The sequence below is a fragment of the Panthera uncia genome, chromosome X, assembly GCF_023721935.1.
Source record: "Panthera uncia isolate 11264 chromosome X, Puncia_PCG_1.0, whole genome shotgun sequence".
Classification (NCBI taxonomy): domain Eukaryota; kingdom Metazoa; phylum Chordata; class Mammalia; order Carnivora; family Felidae; genus Panthera; species Panthera uncia.
This window is the reverse complement of record NC_064817.1, coordinates 64432295-64458969: the sequence shown is the minus strand read 5'-3', so window position 1 is coordinate 64458969 and position 26675 is coordinate 64432295. Positions and strand designations below refer to the sequence as shown.

Below are 26675 nucleotides of genomic sequence, written 5' to 3'. Positions count from 1 at the left end.
GAGGCATCACATTAACAAAATAAAAGATAAATATCATACAATTTTCTCAATGATACAGCAAACACATTTGGCAAAATTCAACATCTTTTAATTATAAATACTCTCACAAATTAGGTATAAATGAAATATATCCGCTTTTCCATGATACCCAGGGAGGGGTCCATAGGGTATTGTTTTGCATTCCCGTTGTAATTTAAAGGGAAACTTTCACAATGTCCAGAGCCCTTGATGTCCTGCAAATGAAGGACAATGTCCTCAAATTTCTTGCAGCAGGAACCCACTTAGATGGCACCATCCTTGACTTCCAAAGGGAACAGCACATCTAAAAAAGGAAAAGTGATGGTATTTACATCATAAATCTGAAGAGAACCTTAGGAGAAGATTCTGCTGGCAACTCATGCCATTGTTGCTATTGAAAATCCAGCTGATGTCAGTGTCATATCATCCCGGAATACTGGCCAGCAAGCTGTGCTGAAGTTTGCTGCTGCTACTGGAGCCACTCCTATTGCTGGCCGCTTCACTCCCAGAACCTTCACTAACAACATCCAGGCAGCTTTCTGGGAGCCAAGACTTCTGGTGGTTACTGATCCCAGGGCTGAACACTCACAGAAGCTTCTAATGTTAACCTGCCTGCCACCGGTCTGTGCAGCACAGACTCTCTGCGCTATGTGGACATTGCCATCCCTTGCAAAAACAAGGGAGCTCACTCGGTGGGCTTGACGTGGTGGATGCTGGCCCAGGAAGTTCTGTGCATGTGTGGCACCATTTCCTGTGAACACCTATGGGAGGTCATGCCTGATCTCTCCTTCTATAGGGATCCTGAAGAGATTGAAAAGGAAAAGCAAGCTGCTGCCATAAAGGCTGTGACCAAGGAATAATTTCAGGGTGAATGGACTGTTCCAATTCCTGAGTTCACTGTTACTCAACTTGAAGTCACAAACTGGTCTGAAGGCATGCAGGTGCCCTCTGTGCCTAGTCAGCAATTCCCTACTGAGGACTGGAGCACTCGGCCTGCCACTGAAGACTGGTCTGCAGCTCCCACTGCTCGGGCTACTGAATAGGTAGGAACAATCACTGACTTGTCTGAAGCTGCTTTTGTACAGAGAAACAAAAAAGAAATAAGGTTAATGGAAAATAAACAGTTTCTAAAAGTTGAAAAAATATTAAAAAATGAATGAAATATATCCCAACATAAAAGCTATCTATGACAAGGCCGTAAATGTTACATTCAATGGTGTAAAATTAAAAACCTTTTTTCTAAGGTCAGAAACAAGAAAAGAATGTTCATTCTAATCAATTCTATTTCTGGTAGTAATATCCAGATAACTATTCAATAAAAGAAAATCAAAGGCACACAAACTGGAAAACATATAGTATAACTGTATTTGCAGAAGACATCATCATACATATAGAAAAAGCTAAAGACTTTACTAAAAGACTATTATAATAAGTGAATTTAGTTAAGTTACAGGATAAAATGATTAATATGCACATTCAGTTGTGTTTCTATATGCTAACAATGACATATTTGTAAAAGCCATTGAGAAAACTATTTCATTTACAGTAGAATGAAAATAAATAATAAACTTATGAATATATACAACCAAGAAGTTGACATACCTATGCAATTAAAACTATACAACATTAATAAAAGAAATTGAAGAAGACACAAGTAAATAGAGACATTCTGAGTTCATGGATTGAAGACAAAATATTGTTAAAGTATTCATGCTCCTCAATGTGATTACAAAATCAATCAATTCCTATCAAAATTTAAGTGGCATTTTTCAAAGACAAAAAATCTTAAAACCTGCATGAAATTCAGAAAAGACCGCACTGGTTGCTTAACTTGCTTACACCAAGACCCATCTCCCTGTGTTCTGGTGAGACTGCCCTTCTTGGTCAAGTTTGTCTCATCCCCAGCATGCTGGTCTCCAGAAGATCAGCATGCTTCTGTCCACACCATGTATCTAAAACCTGGAGTTTTAAAGGTCAGAAGACTGGGAATAGGGTCTGGAGGTTACTGCGCTGCCCCTGGAAATAATGAAAGCAAACATCATGGGAGCAGACAGCATGGAAACAGCAATATGAAAAATGCTCGGGGCACACAGAGAAGATATTTTATATTCTAGGAGCTTCCCTGAGAGGCAGCATTTACAAGGTGCCTCTCAAGGAAAAAAGAAGCTGTCTGGGGACAATTCCCCCCACCATTGGGCATAAACAGAGCCACCTGAAGGAAGCTGCTTAGCTTGGACACTGGCTGCCTAACTTGTTTACATTGAGCTCCACCACCTGTGATCTGGAAGGACTGCCCTTCTCAGTCAGGCTTGACTCAGTCCCAGCATGGCAGGACATTCCCCTCAGAAGATCAGGACAAACCCCTGACCACACCACATTTCCAGTCTAGAGAGTTCTGAAGGGCCGTGGTTCTGGTAGAATGGGTGTCAGGTCTCATTTCACAAGCATATCAATCAGACCAGAGCACAACTAGTTAAAAGTCACCACATTCAGCCCAGGGACCAAACGTTGCCCACATCAGGCAAGGAGAGCCTCTGCAGATGACTGGCCTGAAAGAGAAGTCAGAATAGAGTAGCAGAGCACACACAGCACAAACCACAGACACTGCATGAAGCTCCTGACCCTGAGCACTATGTGACCTCTTCTTTCTAAACCCATTACCCTGAGAAGCAGGAAACATAATGGAGTTTTCTAACACAGAGAAGGCAGAAACTTAAACAAAATACCAAAACTGAGGAATTTAAAACAAATGAAAGAACAATACAAAACCCCAGACAGAGATCTAGAAAAAAACAGATAGACGTAAAATACCTAAAGAAAAATTTAAAGCAAAAATCATAATGATATTTAATGGTCTTGAGAAAAGAAGACATCAGTGAAACACAACAGATATAAAAGAGTTTTTAAAAAGAATGAATAAGAGATGAAAAATGCAACAAATGAGATTGGAAACTGGCTTGCTGCAATAAACACCAGACTGGAAAAAGCAGAGTAATGTATTAGTGATAGAGAAGATAAAATAATGGACAATAATGAAGCTGAACAAAAGAAGTAAAGAACTAGAGGTTCCTGGGTGGCTCAGTTGCTTAAGTGTCTGACTTCAGCTCAGGTCATGATCTCAGTTTGTGGGTTTGAGTCCCACATCAGGCTCTGTGCTGACAGCTCAGAGCCTGGAGCCTGCTTCAGATTCTCTGTCTCCCTTTCTCTCTGCCCCTCCTCTCTTCTCTCTCTCCTTATAAAATAAATAAATAAACAAGAGTAGACTTAGAGAAATCAGTGACTCCATAAAATGTAATAACATTTTTAGTATAGGAGTCCCAGAATAAGACACAGGAAAAAAGGGGCAGAAAGTTTAGTTGAAGAAATAATAGCTGAAAACATCCCTCATCTTCAGAAGGAAATACACATCCAGATCCAGGAAGCACATAGAATTCTCATCAAAATCAACAAAATCAGGCAAACATCAAGACTTTTTATTTAATAATTTGTTTTTAAAGTTTCTTTATTTTGAAAGAGAGAAAGAATGAGAGCATGTGCACAGGGAAAGGGCAGAGAGAGAATCTCAGGCAGGCTCCATGCTGTCAGCACAGAGCCTGATGCAGGGCTCAATCCCACAAACCAGGAAATCATGACCTGAGCTGAAATCAAGAGTCAGAAACTTAAGCAACTGAGCCACTCAGGCACACCTCAAGATATATTGCCATTAAAGTTGCAGAATAAAGTGGTAATGAAACAAATCTTAAAAGTGGCAAAACAAAAGAAGTCCTTAACTTGCAAGGGAAGACCCATAAGACTAGCTTAAGATTTCTCAACAGGGGCACCTGGATGGCTCAGTCGGTTGAGCATCCGACTTCACCTCAAGTCATGATCTCGCGGTCTGTGAGTTTGAGCTCAAGTCGGACTCTGTTCTGACAGGTTGGGGCCTGGAGCCTGCTTCAGATTCTGTGTCTCCCTCTCTCTCTGCCCCTCCCCTGCTCATGCTCTTTCTCTCTCTCTCTCTGTCAAAAAAAAAAAAAAAAACACATTATAATGTTTAAATAAAAAAATAAAAAGATCTCTCAACAAAAACTTATCAAGCCAGAAGGGAGTAGCATGATATATTCAAAGTGATCAATAGGAAAAATTGCATCCCAATAATGCTCTTTACAGCAAGGCTATGGTTCAAAATAGAAGAAGAGATAGAGTTTCCCAGACAAACAAAAACTAAAGGAGTCCATGACCACTAAACTATCCTGGCAAGAAATATTAAAGAAGACTCTATGAGTCGGATGGAAAGACCAAAAGTGACAAAGACAAGAAAGTATCAGAGAAAATCTCCATGTACAATGATAAACAAGAAATAAAATGACACTAAATACCCATGTATCAATATTACTTTGAATGTAAATGGAGTAAGCACTCAAGTCAAAACACACGGGGCATCCAAATGGATAAAAGTCAAGACCCATCTATATGCTACCTACAAGAAACTTACTTTAGACCTAAAGACACCTGCAGATTGAAAATGAGGGTATGAAGAATCATTTACATCAAATGGACATGAAAAGACAGAGTAGCAATATATATATCAGAAAACTAAACTTAAAAAATAGACTATAACAAGAGATGAAAAATGGGACTATACCATCATAAAGGGGACACTCCAACAAGGAGATCTAACAATTGTAAATATTTATGCATCCAACATGGGAGTGTATATATATATATATGTATATATATATATAACATAAAATAATTCATTGATAATAATACAATAATAATAGAGAACTTTAACACCCCACTTACATTAATAGACAGACTATCTAAACAGAAAATCAACAAGGAAACAATGGCTTTGAATGTCAACTGGACCAGATAGACTTAACAGATATATTCAGAATATTTTATTGTAAAACAGCAGAATACACATTCTTTTCAAGTGCACGTAGGATATTCTCCAGAATAGATCACATAGTACAAGTCACATTTCAAGCCTCAAGAAGTACAAAGAGATTGAGATTATACCATACATATTTTTCTGAACACAGAAGTATGAAACTTGAGCTCAAAACAAGAAAGAAAAGGAAAATAACACAAACACATAGAGGTAAAACAACATGACACTAAATAATGAACAGGCCAACCAGAAAATCAACAAATGAAGAAAAATCTAGAGCTTTTCCTCTATGGTCAGGAACAAGATGGGAATGTCTGCTCTCACCACTGTTATTTAAGACAGTTTTGGTAGTACTATCCACAGCAATCAGACAACACAAATAAATAAAAGGCATTCAAATCAGCAAGGAAACAAACTTTTAGTATTTCCAGGTTACATGGTACTATATATATAAAACCTGAAAGACTGCAACAAAAAATTGCCAGAATTTATACACAATTCAGTAAAGTCATAGGTTACAAAATCAACATACACAAACATGCTGCATTTCTATACATCAACAATGAATCTGCAGAAAGAGAAATCATGGAATAAATCTCATTTACAATTGCACCAAAACCCATAAGGTACTTAGGAATAAACCTAACCAAGGAGAGTAAAAACCTGTACTCTGAAGAGTATAAATCACTGATGAAAGAAATTGAAGATGACACAAAGAAATGTAAAGCATCCCATGCTCATGTATTGAAAAACTATCTGTAATATCTATATCTATAAATGTATATATTACCCAAAGCAATCTCCCATTCAGTGCAATCCCAATCAAAATACTAATGCATTTTTCACAGGACTAGAGCAAACAGTTGTAATATTTGAATGGAACCACAAAAGACACTAAAGGGCCAAAGCAATTTTTAAAAAGAAAAGCAAAGCTGGAAGCATCACTATTCCAAACTTCAAGTTTTATTACAAAGCTGTAGTGATCAAGACAGTATTGGACTGGCACAAAAAAATAGACACACATATCAATAGAACAGAACTGAGAATCCTGAAATGGTCCCACAACTATATGGTCAATTAATCTTCAACAAAGCAGGAAATAATATCTAATCAAAAAAAAAAACAGGCTTTTCAACAAATAGTGTTGGGAAAATGGGACAGCAGTATGCAAAATAATGAATCTGGACCACTTTCTTACACCATACACAAAAATTAATTCAAAATGGATTTAAGACTTATATGTGAGACAGGAAACCATGAAATCCTAGAGGAAAACACAGGCAGTAATCCCTTTGATACCAGCCATAGAAAGTTCTTACAAGGTATGTCTTTTTAGGAAAGGGGAAACAAAGACAAAAATAAACTATTGGGACTTCATTAAAAAAAACAAAACTTCAAACTGGAGGAAATATTCAGCATATGTAAAAGGCAACCTATGTAATGGGAGAATATAGTTGCAATTGACATATCCAATAAAGGGTTAGTATACAAAAAATATAAAGAACTCATAAGATTCTTCACTTCAAAACCAAATAATCTAATTAAAAATGGGCAGAAGACATGAACAGACATTCCCCCCCAAAAAAGACATACAAATATCCAACAGTCACATGACAAGATGCTCGACATCAATGATCCTCAAGAAAATACAAGTCAGGGTGCCTGGGTGGCTCAGTCAGTTGAGCCTCCGACTTTGGCTCAGGTCATGATCTCGTGGTCAGTGAGTTTGAGCCCCGTGTCAGGCTCTGTTAACAGCTTAGAGCATGGAGCCTGTTTCGGATTCTGTGTCTCCCTCTCTCTCTGCCCCTCCCCCGCTTATGCTCTGTCTCTCTCTCTGTCAAAAATAAATAAGCATTAAATAAAAATTTAAAAAAAGAAAATACAAGTCAAAGCTATAATGAGGTATCACTTCACACCCACAAGAATGGCTACAATCAACAACACAAGAAACAATATGTGTTAGTGAGGATGTGGAGAAAGAAGAACCCTCTTACAATGTTGATGGGAATGTAGACTTGTGCAGTCACTGTAGAAAATAGTATGGAGGTTCCTCTAAAAGTTAAAAATAGAACTGCCTTTTGATCTTCCAATAATACTACTAACATATACCCAAGGAATTAAAAAAAAAGACTAATTTGAAGGGATACATGAACCTCGAATATTTATAGCAGTATTATGTACATTAACCAAATTATGGAAAGAACCAAAATGTCTATCAAGTGACAAATGGATAAAGAATTGGTATATATATATATATATATATATATATATATATACTACTCTGCAATACAAAAAAATAAAGCCTTGCCATATCCAAAGACATGGATGGAGCTAGAGATTTTTATGTTAATGACATAAGTCAGTCAGAGAAATACAAATACCATATGGTTTTACTCATATGTGGAATTTAAGAAAAAACACAAGTGATCATGGGGGCGGGGGAAGAGAGAGGCAAGCCAAGAAACAGACTCAACTACAGAAAACAAAATGATGGTTAATAGAGGGGAGGTCAGTGGGGGGATGGGTTTATTTTTGTGATGGGGATTAAGGAGTGCAACAGTTGTGATGGGCATCAAGTGTTGTATGTAAATGAATAATCACTAAATTGTACACCTGAAACTAATATTACATTAATGTTAATTCACAGGAATTTAATTAAAACTTTAAAAAAGTGAAATTAAATAGGTTATACAACTGCAGATCCCAGGTAAGTTAAAAGGATAATGAAAAAATACTAGTAAAAACCATATCCCCACAAAGTTGATAATCTAGATGGAATAGACTAATTCCTTGAATAACATAATCTTCCAAAACTCACACAAGAAGAAACAGATGAGCTAGATAGGATGATACATTTTAAACAAATTGAATCAATAATTATTCAAATTTCAAAACAGAAAGCACCATGCCCATTTTTGTTCGATGGCAAATTCTACCAAATATTTATGGACGAATTATAGTAATTCTCTACAGTCTCATTTAGAGGATGGAATGGGAAGAAATATTTTCTATCTCACTTATGTGGCCAAAATTACTCTATTACTAAATTCAGAGGAAGGCATTAAAAGAAAACAAATCTACAGACCAGTGTATTTCAGGAACAAAGAAGTAAAAGTTCTTCAAAAAATATTAGTAAATTAAAATAAAAACCATATGAAAATAATTATGTATCATGACCAATATTTGCCCCAGGTATGCAAAACTATTTTAACATTCTAAAATTAATTAACACTATCCAAAAGGAAAAGACAGTAAAAGGAAAAAACACACATGATCATATCAGAAGATTCAGAAAAATCATTGGACAAAATTCAACACCAATTCATGAGTAAAACCTCTCAGTAAATTAGATATAGAGACGAACGTTTACCAAAATGATACAGTGTCTTAAAAACTTACAGTTAACATCATAGCTAATGGTGAGATACTCAAAGCTCTCCTTTGAAGATCAGGTACAAGATGAGGATAACCTTTCTCACCACTTCATTTCAACAATTTCTGAAAGTCCTTCTTAAAGCAGTAAAGCAAGAAAAAGGAACTAAATAGTATATATATTAGGAAGGAAGACATAAAACTACCTTTGTAGATTAAATAATTATCTATGTCAAAAATATGAAAGAATGAACAACAACAATAAAAATCTTGGAACTAATAAATGATTATAACAAAGTTGTAGGATACAAAGGTGATATACAAAAGTGAATTGCTTTCTTATATATCAACAATAATTAGAATTTAAAATTTTAAAAATAACATTTACAATAGCTTCAGAAACTGAAATCCATCTGTATAAATCTAACATATTATATATAAGATCTATGTGAAGAAATTACAAAACTCCAGTGCATGAAATCAAAGAATCGGAAAGCTAGTGTATAAGAGACTCAATATTGCCAAAATTTTAGTTATTTTCAAAATGATCTATAGATTCAATGCCATCCCAATCAAAAGTCCAGCAAAGTATTTTATGGGTTTTGACAAACTAATTCTAAAGTTTATATAGAGACCCAAAATACCTCGTATAGCCAACACAATTTTGAAAGAGAAGACAAAGTTGAAAACTGGAAATTGCGAAACTTCAAATCTTACTATAGAGCTTCAGTATTCAAGACAGTGTGGTAATCGTTAAAGGATAGACAAATAGATCACTAGAACAGAATAGAGTCCAGAAATAGACGACCAAAAATATAGTTTACTGATATGTTACAGAGGAGAAAAATAATGCAATGAAGCAAAGATGATGTCTTCAACAAATGGTGCCGGCACATCTGTACAATCACATGCAAAAATTTAATCCAGACACAGAACTTATACGCTGCCCAAATATTAACTCAAGGATATAAATCTATTTATTTATTTATTACAAAAATATTGTTTTTTTTTTATTTTTGAGAGAGAGAGAACGTGAGTGAGGGAGAAGTAGAGAGAGAGGGAGACACAAAATCCGAAATAGGGTCCAGGTTCTGTGCTGTCAGCACAGAGCCCGACACAGGGCTCTAACTCATGAACCATGAGATAATGACCTGAGCCAAAGTTGGATGCTTAACCAACTGAGACACCCAGGTGCCCCACAGATCTAAATTTAAAAACATGAGTATACCTACATGACCTTGGGTTTGAAATGACCTTTCAGATATAACTCCCAAGTCACAATCATGAAACAAATAATTGATAAAGTAACTTCATTAAAATTAGAAACTTCTGCCCTGCAATAGATATTGTCAAGAGAATGAGAAGACAAACCATATATTTGGAGAAAATGTTTGCAAAGAGACATCTGTAAAGGACTGTTATCCAAAATATACATAAAAACCTCTTAAAATTCGATAATAAGGAAACAAACAAGTCAATGTAAAAATGGGCCAAGACATTAACAGAAACCTCACCAAAAAGATATACATATAACAAATAAACACATGAATATGTAATCTAAATCATATGTTTTCAGGAGAATGAACACTAAACCAACAATGTGATATGACTATATACCTATTCGAATGGCCATAATTGAGAATTCTCAAAATACCAAGTGCCGCCAAGAAGAAAAAACAGCAATTCTCATACATTGCTGTTAGAAATGCAAAATGGTACAGCCACTTCAGAGGACAGTTTGGTGTTTAATTTTGCTTTATTTTTACTGAACAAAATATTACTTTTACATATTTTCCAGCAGTTGTGCTTCTTAATATTTATCCAAAGAGAACAGCAAGCACTTTCATCCTCTTAGCAAAAAAAAAAAAAAAAAAAAAAAAAATCAAAAGAATATTTTAAAAAATCTTACACCATGAACAATACAATTTATCCTAAAAATGTAAGGTAGGTTCAAACTATGTAAATCAATCGATATGATTCATTACATTAACATAATGAAGGATAAAAATGACATGTATATCTCAGTAGATACAGTAAAACTATTAGGCAAAATTCAGCACTCTTTCATGTTAAAAAAAACCACGCTTGTAAAGAAGGAAGAGAAGAAATAAAAATTAAGACCACATTTGACAAGTCCACAACTTACATCATGCTCAGTGGTGAAAATTTGAAAGATTTTCCTATAAGATCAGGAACAAGACCAGGATATCCAATCTAACCAGTTATATTCAACTTAGTACTGGCAATCCTAGTCAGTGCAGTTGGACAAAAAACATAAATAAAATACATCCAGATGAGAAAGAACAAAGTTAAATTATCTTTGCTTATATATGACATATTCCTATATGCAGATTACCTTAAAAATGCACAAAATAGGGGCGCCTGGGTGGCTCAGTCAGTTGGGCGTCTGACTTTGACTAAGGTCATGATCTCACGGTTCGTGGGTTTGAGCCCCGCCGTCGGGCTCTGTGCTGACAGCTCAGAGCCTGGAGCCTGCTTCGGATGCTGTGTCTCCCTCTCTCTCTGCCCCTCCCCCACTCATGCTCTGTCTCTCTGTCAAAAATAAATAAACATCAAAAAAATTTAAAAGTGCACAAAATAACTGTCAGAACTACAAGCAAATTCAGTAGTTGCAGGATTTAAAAGAACGATGTAAAAATTAGTTTTATTTCTATACATTAACAATTAACCATCCATAAAGGAAGTTAATAATGTGATCCCATTTGGTTATCAAAAGGAATAAATTACTTAGGAATACATTTAACCAAGGAGGTAAAAGGCTTGTAAACTAAAAACTATAAAACACTGAGGAAAAAAAAAATTAAAGCAGATGCAAATAAATGGAGAAACATCTCATGTGCATACATTGGGATAATTAATATTGTTAAACATCCTTACTACCTGAAGTGATCTACAGATTCAGTGAAATCTCCATCACAATTCCAGAAGCAACTTTTACAAACATAGAAATCATTCAAAAGAAGAAATAATTCTAAAATTTATATGAAATCCCAAAAGATCATGAATAGCCAAGGCAATGTTAAGCAAATAGAAAACAAAAGCTGACTATATCACATTTCCTAATTTCAAAATATAGTAAAAAGCTACAGTAGTCAAAGCAGTATTGTACTAAAAATAGACATGTGGACCAATGGAACAAAAAGTAGAGGCCAGATATAAACTTATAGTCAATTAATCTTCAAGAAGGGTGCTGAGAATGCACACTGTAGAAGAGATAGTCTCTTCAACGAATGGTATAATGCAAACATGATATCTATACCAAGAAAATAAAATTAGACTTTTATCTTACACCATACATTAAACATTGACTCAACTTCAATTAAAGATTTAAATGTAATTTCTGAAACTGTAAAAATCGCCAAGAAAACAAAGGGGGAAGGAAGCTTCTTGATATTGGTCTTGGCAAATTTCTTGGATATAACATCAAAAGCACAGGCAACAAAAGTAAAAATAGGCAAGTAGGAGTGCATCAAATTTAAAAGCTCTGAACAGCAAAGGAAACAACAGGCAGTCTATGAAATGGAAGAAAATAATTATAATCCATATATTTGATAAAAGGCAATTTAAATATATATATATATATATATGTATATATATATATACAACTCCTGTAGCTCAATAGCAAAAAAATGCAAACAACCTGATTAAATATAGGCAAAGGAATTGAACTACTTTTCTCCAAAGAAAACATACAAAAGGACAACAGGTATATGGAAAGATGCTCAATATTGCTAATGATTAGGGAAATGTAAATCAAGAATTGAAATTAGAATCTTGAATAGATATCCAGTGTACATTTTAGCACTTATTCACATTAGCCTAGATATGGAAATATTATGTCGTATTGCAGGATTCAGAATCAGATCAGCAGATCTGTCAAGAGATGAATAAAGAAAATGTAGTCTATACATAAAATGGAATATTATGCAGCCTAAACAAAGAAAATACTACTGTTTGCAGTAACATGGATAAACTAAGAGAATATTATGCTAAGTGAATGCCAGACACAAAAAGACAAACAATGTGTGATTGATCTTATGTAATGCCTCTAAATAGTCAAATATATAGAAATAGACAATATAATTGTGATCATCAGGGGATGGGGAAAGGCCATATGAGGCGTAGTTGCTCAGTGAGTAAGTAGTTATAGTTGTGAAAGATGAGCAAGTTCCAGACTTTTAGTATTTCACCACTGATCAAGTTTTTTTGTGGCCTTTTTATATATGGCCTTTTCAGTGTTTGGTAAGTTCATTCTAGACCTACCTTATTGCAAATTTGTTTTTTAATGAAACTTTGTTGAGTTTTGCCAAATGGTTTTCATACATCTATTAAATTAATCAAGACTTTTGTTCTTTATTCCATTAATGTGGCATACCACATTGATTGATTTGCCTATATTGAATACTTCTTGATTCCCAAAGATTAGTCACATTTGTTTATGGCATATAATATTTTTAATATGGCTCTGAATTCTGTTTGCTAATATTTTATTTGGGGATTTTGCATTCAGTTTATCAAGGATATTGGCCTATGATGGGTATTATGAGGGCACTTGTTATGATGTTTATTCCATTGTGTTTGGAAACAATACTTGGAGTGATTGTTGACTTCTCTAATTTTCCAAGACTTGTTTTGTGAGCTAGTATGTAATCAAACTTAGAGAATGACCCATGCTCCTTTGAAAAGAAAGTGTTTTCTGCTGCTGTCTGATGGAATGTTCTGTACATGTCTGTAAGGTGCATTTGGTCTATAGTATTTTTCAAGACTGCATTTCCTGGGACACCAGATGGCTCAGTTGGTGAAACATCTCACTCCTGATTTCAGTTCAGGTGATAATCTCAAAGTTCATGGGATCAAGCCTTGCATCAGGATCTACAATGACATCATGGAGACTGCTTGGGTTTTCTCTCTCTCTCTCTCTCTCTCTCTCTCTCTTTTTCTCCCTGACCATTCCCCATTTTCTCTCTCTCAAAATAAATAAATGAAATCTTTAAAAATTTTTAAAAAGACTGCAATTTCATAATGGATTTTCTAAGTGGATGACCTATCCATTATTAAATGTGGAGTATTGAAGTCTACCACTGTTATTATTTTGCTATCTATTTATCCTTCCCTAAATGTCAGTGTTGCTCTATATATTTAGGAGATTTTCTATTGGATCAAATCAATGTCTAATTATTATATCTTCCTCTATAATTGGTTCCTTTATCATTATGTAATAACCTTCTTTGACTTTTGTGAGAATTTTTGACTTAAAATATGATTTACCTGATAGAATTATAGCCACACCTGCTCTTTTTGTTTGCCTTTTGCATAGAATATCTTTATCCATTCCTTCAAATTCAGGATATGTGTGTCCTTAAATTGATGTGAGTCTCTTGTACACAGCATATATTTAGGTATTCTTTCTTTTTAAGCTTTTATTTAAATAATATTTTGTTAATATATGGTGTAATATCAATTTCAGGTGTACAATATAGCAATTCAACACTTTCATACAACACCCAGTGCTCATCACAAATAAGTTCAATTTTTAGTCCTTATCAACTATTTTATCCACCCCCCCCCCCACCTACCCCCTCTGGTAGCCATCAGTTTGTCCTCAATGGTTAATAGTCTGTTTTTCTTGGTTTGCCTCACTCTCTCTTTTTTCCCCTTTGTTCATTTTATTCTTAAATTCCACATTATTTCTTACTTTTTTAATGTTTATTTATTTTTGAAAGAGAGAATGGCAGAGTGCAAGTAGGGAAGGAACAGAGAGAGAGAGGGAGGGAGAGAGAGAGAGAGAGAGAGAGAGAGACAGAGAGAGACAGAGAGAGAATTCCAAGAGGGGTCCAGGCTCTGAGCTGTCAGCAGGGCTGACATATGCAGGGCTTGAACACATGATCTGCAAGATCATGACCTGAGCCAAAGTCGGACGCTCAACAGACTGAGCCATCCAGGGCCCCCCAGATTATTTCTTAAATTCAATATACTCATGTGGTATTTGTCTTTCTCTGATTCACTTACTTTGTTTAGCATAACACTCCCCAGCTCCATCCATGTCGTTGTAAGTGGCAAGACTCCATTCTTTTTGAGGGTTGAATGATATTTCATTATACATGTATACATATATATATATATATATATATCACTTCTTTTTTATCCATTATCAATCAGTAGACACCTCGGCTGTGCCAATTTGGCTATTGTAGGTAATGCCACTATAAGCATCAGGGTGCATATATCCCTTCAAATCAGTATTCTTGTATCCTTGGGTAAATGCCTAGTAATACAATTGTTGGATCATGGGATAGTTTATTTTTTATTACTTTTTTAGGAACTTCTATACTGTTTTCCAGAGTGGCTGTATCAGTTTGCATTCCCAACACTAAGAGATGGTTTCCCTTTCTCCACATCTTCACCAACACATGTTGTTTCTTGTGTTGTTGATTTTAGCTAATCTTACAGGTGTGAGGTGATATCTTATTGTAGTTTTGATTTCTGTTTTCCTGATGATCAGTGATGTTGAACACATTTTCACATCTATTAGCCATCTGTATTTCTTCTTTGGAAAAAATGTTTATTCATGTCTTCTGTCTGTTTGTAAATTGGATTATTCATTGGGTCTTAAAATCCATTCAATCACTTTGTTTTTCTACTGGTAAATTTCATTCATTTACATTTAATGTCATCATTGATAAATAAGAAGCAATTGTCATTGTATTAATTTTTCTTGTTCTTTTGCAGTCTTTGTGGTTTAATGTGTATTTTTAATTATTTTTTAATGTTTATTTATTTATTTTTAATTTAATTTAATTTTTTTAAATTTACATCCAAATTAGTTAGCATATAGTGCAACAATGATTTCAGGAGTAGATTCCTTAGTGCCCCTTACCCATTTAGCCCATCTTCCCTCCCACAGCCCCTTCAGTAACCCTCAGTTTGTTTTTCATATTTATGAGTCTCTTAGGTTTTGTCCCTCTCCCTGTTTTTATATTATTTTTGTTTTCCTTCCTTATTTTCATCTGTTTTGTCACTTAAAGTCCTCATATGAGTGAAGTCATATGATTTTTGTCTTTCTCTGACTAATTTCACTTAGCTTAATACACTCCAGTTCAAACCACATAGTTGCAAATGGCAAGATTTCATTCTTTTTGATTGCCGAGTAATACTTCATTATATATATATATATATATACATATATATATATATATATATGTATATATATATATATACCACATCTTCTTTATCCATTCATCCATCGATGGACATTTGGGCTCTTTCCATACTTTGGCTATTGTTGATAGTGCTGCTATAAACATGGGAGTGCCTGTGTCCCTTCGAAACAGCACACATATATCCCTTGGATAAATGCCTAGTAGTGCAATTGATGGGTCGTAGGGTAGTTCTATTTTCAATTTTTGAGGAACCTCCATACTGTTTTCCAGAGTGGCTGCTTGCATTCCCGGCTTGCATTCCCACCAACAATGCAAAAGAAATCCTCTTTCTCTGCATCCTCACCAACATCTGTTGTTGCAGGAGCTGTATTATAATGTTAGCCATTCTGACAGGTGTAAGGTGGTATCTCATTGTGGTTTTGAATTGTATTTCCCTGATGATGAGTGTTTATTTTTGAGAGAGAGACATAGCATGAACAGAAGGGCAAAGAGGGAGACGGAATCTGAAGCAGGCTCCAGGCTCTGAGTTGTCACTACAGAACCCAATGCAGGGCTTGAACTTCTGAATCACCAGATCATGACCTGAGTGAAAGACACTTAACTACCTAAGCCACCCTGATGTGTTTTTAAGTGATAGACTTAGGTTCTTTTTATCTTTTGTGTATCTACCATAGTTTTTCCCCCTCATCATTACTACTGTGTTTCCACTGAACCTCTTATAGTCTATTTTATGATGATAGATATTTAAATTTTATCAAATATGGAAGCTCTACACTTTTAATATCCCCACCCAGTTTATGGTATTGATATCAACAGTTACTTCATTTTTAAAGTGTATTTATTTTTAGAGAGAGACAGAGAGAGAGAAAGTGCAAGTGGGGGAGTGGAAAAGACAGAGGAGAAAGCAAGAATCCCAAGCAGACTCTTCATGGGCAGCATGAAGCTCAACACAAGGCTCAAACTCCCAAACCCCGAGATCATGACCTGAACGAAAGCTGGATGCTCAATAGATTGAACCACCCAGGTGCCCCTCAATGTTTACCCCTTTTTATATTTTGTTTTCATCATGAAATATTTGTCATTATAGTCTTAAAACTTTTGCTCTTTAACTTTTATATTTGGGTTAAAAATCATTTATCTACTGCCATTCCAAAATTAGAAAGTTCTGTATTTATTTATATATATACCTTTACCAGTGAGACTTGTTCTTTCATACATCTCCGTGTTTCTGTTTACTGCCTATTTGTTTCAACTTGAACAACGCCCTTTATCACTTCTCTTAAGGTAGGTCAAGAGGTGATGCATTCCTTCAACTTTTGTTTACCTTTGAATGTTTTTATCTCTCCTTCATTTTTGAAGGGTAGCTTTGATGGTTATGATATTCTTGGTTGGCAAGATATTTTTTAGTAGTTTAAGTATATTATCCCATACCCTTCTTATCTGCATGGTTTCTGCTGAGAAATGTGCTGATTTTCTTATGGAAGTTCTGTTATATGGGACAAATCATTCTTATGTTGTTTTCAAAATTCTCTCTTTGGGTTTCTCATTTTACAATTTAATTACAATTTGCTTTGTAAAGATCTTTTTAGTTGCAACCTATTTACATAATTTCGATATTCATGAATTGGGATGTCCATTTCCCTGCCAAAATTTGGGAAGTTTTTTATGCATTATTTCTTTGAATAAGTTTTCTTCCCTTTTATCACTCTTCTCTCCTTCTGGTACTCTCATCACACATATATTGTTTCTTTTGATGGGACCCCACAAGTCCCATAAGCTTTCTAAATATTTTTACATTATTTTTTCTTAGTTTTTGCTCTTATAACTGGGTAATTTCAAATGACGTCTTCGAGTTCAATAATTCTTTCTGTTAATAAATCAAGTCTGCTGTTGAACTGTCCTTTGAATTTTTTAATTCAGTCATTCTTCAACTCTAGGGTATTGATTTGGTTTTGTTTTATGGTTTCCATTTCTTTGTTGATCCTCTCCATTTATTCATCTATTGTTTACCTGATTTTGTTTAGTTGTCTGTGTTCTTTTCTATCTTACTGAGTTTCTTTAAGATTATTAGTTTTAATTCTTTGTCAGGCAGTTCACTGATCTTTTATTTAAAGTCAGTTACTGAAACTTTATTAATTTCCATTCATGGTGTTGTTTTCCTGAATTTTTATACTTCTTAAATCTTTTCACTAGTGAATTTACATTTTACAGTAACAGTCACCTCTTGTTGTCTCCACAGGCTGACATCTGCAGGGGAAGGCCTTCAGCAGGTAGCTTGGTCTGGAATTCTAGGAGGGCCTGTTGGTAGCATCTGTGAGTGGAAGGGGTTTTCTGCTGTTGTACATGGGTGAATACATTCTTCCAAAATCTTTGGGATCCACAGTCAGATAGTGCCTATAATTTTACTGTTGAATATGAACCATTAGTGAGTCTCTGTGGTTGGTTCAGGCTTATAGTCAACTGATTTTTAATAAGGGTGCCAAAACATTCAGTGAGGGAAAAAAGTAGTCTTTTCAATAAGTGGTACTTGTAAACAAACATATACACATAAAAAGAATAAAGGACCTCTACCTCATATCATATACAAAAATTAATTATAAATGGATCAATGACCTAAACACAGCAGGTAAATCTGTACAACTCTGATGAGAAAACATAGGGGAAAATCTTCATGGCCCTGAATTTGGCAGTAAGAGTTTACATATGACACTGAAAGCAAGAGCAACAAAAATAAATGGATAAATTTAAGTTCAAATTTAAAATGTCAAAAAACATTATCAAGAAAGTAAAATGAAAACCTACATAATGTGAGAAACTATCTACAAATCATATGTCTATTAAGAATCTAGTATCTATAATATATTTTAAAAAACTTTTATAAATCTACAATAAGGCAACTTTAATAAATGAATATAAACATGAGTAGATATTTCTTCACGAAAAAATATGCAAATTTCCCAAAAGCACATGAAATGAAACTCAATGTCACTAGTCTTTAGCTACATGCAAATCAAAACCACAATGTGATACCACTTCACACTCCTTCAGACAGTTATATAAAGTGGAAATAAAGCAAGCATTGGCAAGTATGTGAATAAATTTGAACAACTGTAATTATACTACTTGTGGAAATGTAAAATACTTCACTTGCTTTGATAAAGTGATCCTTAAAATTAAGCAGAGTTATCACATAGCAATTTCACTCAAAGGTTTATGACTTCCAAAATTAAAAACAGGTACTTTAAAAAGTACGTAAATACACATACACACATAAACATTATTTTCAATATCCAAAATGTGCAATTACTACTATACATCATGTGTGAATGAATAAACATGGTGATATATATTACGTTTTATTATCTTATATAAGGGAATATCATTTTACTACAAAATGGAATGCATGATACAATGTGGATCAAACTCTAATACATTGTATTAAATGAAAAATGTCTGGCATACCAGGTCACATATTTTATGATTTCACTTGAATGAAATACCTAGAATAGATAAGTTCACAGATAAGTAATACGGGTAGGTGTTTTTTCTACTTTGTGGTAGAGATATGGGGAAAGGAAATAAAGAGAAACTACTTAGTAAGGAGTTTTAGTTCAAAATGATGAAAATATTTTGAAACTAAATAGAAGTTGTGTTTATACAAGAATGTGGCATAGCTACATGTGAAAGGATGAAACTGGACCACATTCTTATATCAAACACAAAAATGTACTCAAAATGTGAGACCTGAAAACATAAAACCCTTAGAAGACAAATGGTCAGTAATTTCTCTGACATTGGCTGTGGTTGGCTTTCTATATATATATCTCCTAAGGCGAGGAACAAAAGCAAACTTGTAGTGTACATAGCATAGTTTAAACACTTGGCAAATCACTACGCCAGACACCTGAAACTAATGTAACACCATATGTCAACTGTACTCAAATAAAGAATAATAAACTATTGAGACTACATCCAAATAAAAAGCTTCTGCACAGCAAAGAATGCCTTCAACAAAACAAAAGGCAACCTACTGAATTGGAGAAGATGTTTGCAAATGATATATCCAATAAGGAGTTAATATCTACAATATGTAAGGAACTTATACCACTCAAAACACACACGAAAAAAAAATAACCCAATTAAAAATTGTCAGAGGACCCGAATAGATACTTTTGGCCATACAGATGGACAAAGACACATAAAAAGATGCTCAGTGTCACTAATCATCAGGGAAGTGCAAATCTAAACCACAGTGAGATATCATCTCATACCTGGCAGAATGGCTACCATAAAAAAGATCAGGAATGAGTGTTGGCAAGGACGTGGTAAAAAAGAAACTTTCATGCACTGTTGCTGGGATTGTAAATTTGTATAGCCACTGTGAAAAATATTATGGACATTCCTAAGAAATGAAAAATAAAAATACCATATGATCCAGTAATTCTACTACTGGGTATTTACACAAAGAAAATGAAAACACTAATTTGGAAAGATATATGTGCCCCTATGCAGCATTATTTATAATAGTTAAGATATGAAAGCAGTTCAAGTGTCCATTAATAAATGAATGAAAAAAAGAAGATAGATGATTGATAGATAGATAGATAGATGATAGATGTAAAATTGAATATTACTGAGCCACAAAATATAATGTAATCTAGCCATTTGTGCCAACATGAATGGACCTAGCAGGCATTGTGCTAAGCCAAATATGTCATACAGAAAAAAAGATAAATACCATGTAATTTCTGTCATATGTAGAATCTAAACTTTCCATCATATGTGGAATCTAAACAACAAAACAATGAATAAACCTATTGAAAAGCAGAATCAGACCTATAAATATAGAGAACAAACTGATGATTTCCACAGGTGAGAGTATAGAAGCATGGGCAAAATGGGTAAAGGAGAGGGGGAGCTACAGGCTTCCATTTATGGAATAAATAAGTCAAGGAATTAAGGGTATAGCAGAAGGAATATAGACAATGGCATTATAATAACATCACATAGTTACAGATGGTACCTACACTTGTGTTGAGCATAATGTAACATACAGAATTGTTGAATCAGTTTGTATAACTGATACCAATATATTATTGTGTGTCATCTATGCTCAAATTTAAAAAAATGCTAATAAACTTTTTTAAACAGATAAGTGTATTTTATGTGAATTTTCTGTTAAATTAATTTTTAAACATCATGATAGATGGGGCTTCTGGGTGGCTCAGTCGGTTAAGTGTCCGACTTCGGCTCAGGTCATGATCTCTTGGTTTGTGGGTTCAAGCCCTGCTGTCAGGCTCTGTGCTGACAACTCAAAGCCTGGAGCCTGCTTTGGATTCTGTGTATCCCTCTCCCTCTGCCATTCCCCCATTTGTGTGCTGTCTCTCTAAAATGAATAAACGTTATTTTTCCATTTTTTGTGTCTTCTTCAATTTCTTTCATAAGCTTTCTATAGTTTTCAATGCATAGATTTTCACCTCTTCGGTTAGATTTATTCCTCGGTATTTTATGTTTTTTGGTGCAATTGTAAATGGATTGATTTCTCTTTCTGTTGCTTCATTATTGGTGTATAGGAATGCAACTAATTCTTGTGCATTGATATTATATCCTGCAACTTTGTCAATACTACCCAAAGCGATCTACATATTCAATGTAATCCCTATCAAAATAACACCAGAATTCATCACAGAGCTAGAACAAATAATCCTAAAATTTGCGTGGAACCAGGAAAGACCTTGAGTAGCAAAAGCAATCTTGAAAAAGAAAACTGAAGCTGGAGGTATCACAATCCCGGACTTCAAGCTGTATTACAAAGCTATAATCATGAAGACAGTATGGTACTGTCACAAAAACAGACCCTCAGATAAATGGAACAGAATAGAGAACTCAAAAATACACCCATAAATATGTGGCCAACCAAACTTTGACAAAGCAGGAAAGAATATCCAATAGAATAAAGACAGTCTCTTCAGCAAATGGTGCTGGGAATACTGGACAGCGACATGCAGAAGAATGAACCTGGACCATTTTCCTACACCATACACAAAAATAAACTCAAAATGGACGAAAGACCTAAACATAAGACAGGAAGCCATCAAAATCCTCGAGAAGAAAGCAGGCAAAAACCTCTTTGACCTGACCTGCAGCAACTTCTTACTCAACATGTCTCTGGAGGCAAGGGAAATAAAAGCAAAAATGAACTACTGGGACCTCATCAGCATAAAAAGCTTCTGTGCAGCAAAGGAAACAATCAGCAAAACTAAAATAGTTTCTCCCATTCCGGGAGAATGGGAGAATATATTTGCAAATGACATATCAGATAAAGGGCTAGTATCCAAAATCTATAAAGACCTTATCAAACTCAACACCCAAAAAACAAACAATCCAGTGAAGAAATGGGCAGAAGACATGAATAGACACTTCTCCAAAGAAGATAGCCAGATGGCCAAGTGACCCATGAAAAAATGCTCAACATCACTCATTATCAGGGAAATACAAATGAAAACCACAATGAGGTACCACCTCACACTTGTTAGAATGGCTAACATTAACAACACAGGCAACAACAGATATTGGTGAGGATGCGGAGAAAGAGGATCTCTTTTGCATTGTTGGTGGGAATGAAAACTGGTGCAGCCGCTCTGGAAAACAATATGGAGGTTACTCAAAAAACTGAAAATAGAACTACCCTACCACCAAGCAATTGCACTACTAGGTATTTATCTAAGGGATACAGGTATGTTGTTTCGAAGGGGCACATGCACCCCAATATTTATAGCAGCACTATCAACAGTAGCCAATGTATGGAAAGAGTCCACATGTCCATTGATGGATGAATGGATAAAGAAAATGTGGTATATATATACAATGAAGTATTACTCAGCAATCAAAAAGAATGAAACCTTGCCATTTGCAACTACATGGATGGAGCTACATGGTATTATGCTGAGCGAAATTAGTCAGAGAAAGACAAATATTGTATGACTTCACCCATGCGAGGAATTTAAGATACAAAACAGATGAACATAAAGGAAGGGAAAAAACAATATAAAAACAGAGAGAGGGTCAAAAGATAAGAGACTCTTAAATATGGAGAACAAATAGAGGGTTGCTGGAGGGGTTTTGAGACGGGGGATGGGCTAAATGGGTAAGAGTCATTAAGGAATCTACTCTTGAAATCATTGTTGCAGTATATACTAACTAACTTGGATGTAAATTAACAAATAAAATAATAAATAATAAATAGAAAAAATAAAAAACAATAAAATGAATAAACCTTAAAATATTGATAAAATAACACATCATGATACATGAGAGCAACATAAAGAGATATATCAACTAAATGATAACTTGGATGGGACTTAAAACTGAAAATGGACATTAGGTGAGAATTAAGGAAATCTAAATAAACTATGTATTTTATTTAATAATAAGAACTGGAGGGTAGTTGATATTATATGAAAAATATATTAGTTCTTGAGGAAGTATAAGATTACAAGAATTATATATTTAAAGTGAATTCCCAAGTTACAAAAGTAAATTTCATTGTTTAGGATGGACATGTAAGCTGACAAACTTTTAGAGGTAACAATAAAAATAATGGTGATAATAATTATTTGTGTAGTATATTATAAAAGTGATCGTCATGTTTTTCTTCACATCTAAGTGCCCGACACATGGTATATACTTAATAAATATTTGATTAATGAATGAATGCTTTGATTGTGGTCTTTTCTATGTATTAAAAAAAGATCAAAAAAGAGTCAAAATAATATTTTTTACAGTCTTTTTAAGTAATGTAGATTGATTGCACAGCTGGTTCATTTGACTGCCTAGGGATCAAACAGTAAGTTGAGAAAAAGGAAAACAGTAATTTCCACTGAAAAACAACTGATTTGGTGACCCTGTCTATTCACAGTCTAGCTTTCTAAATATTCAGTCTATGAAACTTAATGCAGAACTAACAAATGTCAAATGAGGTTTCAACTTTAACTAGAAGGATAAAAGAAAGGCTCTTTTGAAAAATATGTATAATATGATTCCGTTTGTGCAGATATAAGTATATACATATGTGTGTTTGTAGCAGCCTAGTAAAATTTATAAAGGTTATTGTAATTTCCTCAAGGGTGTGGGACTATAATGAAGGTAAAGTTTATTTTAATTTTCTATCCGTCTAAAACGTGGGATTTTTAAAAATTATTGGCATAATTTACATTATAGTTTTCAATATTACTAAAATATATGTGCCATATGAGAGACTCTTTCAGTTCTTGTGAAATGGGTATGCTGTGCTTCACTCTCCATAGACTGTATAAAATCTACATCTTTGAATGAAGCTTTTGAACATTATTTTTCTTCTTTGCATCTCTGCTAAGCTTTTGAACTACTTAGAGATTAAAGTTTCAGCACATCTCATAATTATAGCCAAATATGCCTTAATTTTTTTCTGACTTTAAATTTCATTGAATTTATTTTTATAATAATTTACACATAATTCTAATTTGGGTTAAAAACTGACTACTCCATCTGAAAGTAAAAAATCAAACAAGGCATAATCTTTTCCATGTGAAAACTTTGCACGTAAGAGCACTCTATCTATAAAGTACCTTCCTATGTTAATTAAATATGCTTCACATGAAGATTGCCCAGATATACGTGGTACAGTTTACTCAACTCTTAGACATGCAATGGTCAGCCTTCTATTAATATGCTTTTCAGGAAGGCTGAAATGAAAGAAATAAAGTATTGACTTCTCATCAACAATGTTACACATGATTCTAACACTAGAATTACTTATTTTAAAATTGTATTATTGAGTTGTTTGTAAGGCCCCAGTACTTTGATCTGTGTGGCAGAGAACCATTAAAAATTACTAATAATGAGGAAGAAATCTTATATTGAAATTGTAATTTTCTCCCAACTGAATTTCCTGCCTCCATCCCCTTTTTCATTCTTCCACACTGTGGCTTAACTTAAGGCTATAGTGAGTTATCTTTCTAAATACAATTCAGGAAACATACTAGTGGGCAATGACCTGCCCAGCTTGTCTGTGACTAGGGGCTTCCCAGGATATGGGATTGTCTGTGCTAAAATCAGAATAGTCGCTGGCCAAATAGGACCATCTGTTTTGTTTGTTTGTTTTTACCCTAGTTTATGTCTTCTCACAATTCTTGGGCGGCTTTATCCCAGGATACAAGACCTTTCACTATATGATCCATGCTTAGCTTCTCTGTTTATAATAGTGTTGTTGTTGTTGTTGTTGTTGTTGTTGTTTCTGACATTTACACTCTAGCTATACCATATTTCTATATTGCTTCTTTCTATATTACTTCTAAAATCCTGCAGCAAACTTTTTTCATAATATTTTCATATACCAATATTATTTCTCCCATCAGCGATCACTTCACCTTTTTCTTCACCTGGAGAATTTACAATATTCAACTTTATCTTTCTAATCTATGATGATTTCTCTAAATCTCATTACACTTTTCTCTCCTGATAGGGCTCTCTCAGTAGCCTCTGTGTGTATCCATTAAAACCTATGACATTGTTTATTTATCTGTTTGCAATACTGTCTTGCCTACTAGATTGTGATGTCAAGAGATGCAAGGATCCTGTTATCTACGTAAGCAACTGCAATATATGACACAGAGTTAGCATTCAATGTCAAATTAATTATTTAATGTTAATGAATACTCTATTGTACTATATACACCAATAACTACTAAACAAGCAACGACTAGTATGGCTATAGTTACTACGGTTAATTTAAAAAAAAGTCTAAGGCTAAATGCCAGCCATCAAAGAATATACAATCTTAAATTAAACAGGGATTCTCCAATAGAAGTTTATGCTAAAAGAGAATGAACAAATATATTTTATATTGCTGGCATAATTTTTTAAAATCTTTTAATTTATGATCATTGCAGATTAACATGCCTCTGTAATCAATAATACAGAGAGATCCTCTCTTTTGCTCATTTACATTCATGTGCAGATTTTTGTGTGAATCTGTTCATTTCTATGGGATAAATGTGAAAGAGTTGCTGCCTCATTTGAGATTTTTATGCTTAGTTTTAATATAAACTTCTCAACTGGTTTCCAAAGTGGTGGATTCAAAATAAAATGTATCATTTTACCTTCTCACCAGCATTCTATAAATGGTACTATTTCTCAACAACCATGAAAATATTTGATATTGCCACATTTTTTTATTTATCCAATTTGAAAGGTGTATAGTAATATGGCATTGTGATTTTAATTGGCATCCTTTTATGGTTACTGATGCAGAACATTTTTAAAGAAATTTTTAAGGTTTAAGTAGACTTATTTTTACAAGGAGGACCCTACTGAGCAGAACCTTATAGACCAATATATGTGGTCCCAGGATGTCACCACGGATAAACTGAGAGGTCATGATTGCAGAGGAGGTCACTGTAATTGAAGGACATGATCCAGGGAAAGCTGGTCAAGAATGCAGCAGACATGATCAAGACAGGCTGGGGGTGGTCAAGTCACAGGGTAAGGGACAGGACAAACCCCTTCACTTCCACTTCTTGTAGTTCTCTAGATGTGACAGTACCCAGCCCAGTGGTAAGAGGAAACACAGAAAGCAGGGAGGTGAGCCCAATGGCTATAAATCATGGTCCCAAGCTCTTCCTATGGCAGCATGGAATGGATCTGGCCACCCAGCATTGGGAGCTGCTGGATAAATCCTGTCAGGACACTCAGCAGCAGTGGTGTCAGCATGGACATGACCTCATGGAATAACTGCAGATAGTCGATGTAAAACATTTTAAAATGTGCTTATTTTGCATCTGCATAAAAACAAATGAAGGCAGTGTATGACTCCCTGGTAATGACAAAAATATAGTCAAATTTTGTTTCTATAATATGGTAATAGTGGTACATAATGCATTTACAACTTTGTAATTTCAAAGTTAAAAAACAAATGTGGTAAAAATAGCCATAAATACAATAATCTGTTATTAGTTATACAATATAAAATTACATGAATTATAACACCAATAATCTTAAATGTGAGGAGGAACAAAAATAAAAGTATAAAACTTAAGAATTCTATTGAAGTTAAGTTGTTATTAAGTTAAAAAACGATGTTGTGATATTAAAATGCTTTATATAAGCTTCATGATAAGACAAATTGTACTACAAGACAATTTGTAGTAATTACACAAAATAGCATGATAGAGAAGTCAAAGTGTATTGGT

The 26675-nt window shown here is 34.3% G+C and overlaps 1 pseudogene; it reads left to right on the top strand.

The window, feature by feature from the left end:
- Nucleotides 1–212: 212 nt before the first annotated feature.
- On the top strand, nt 213–26217 carry LOC125931337 (40S ribosomal protein SA-like; annotated as a pseudogene).
- The last annotated feature ends 458 nt before the right edge of the window (nt 26218–26675 follow it).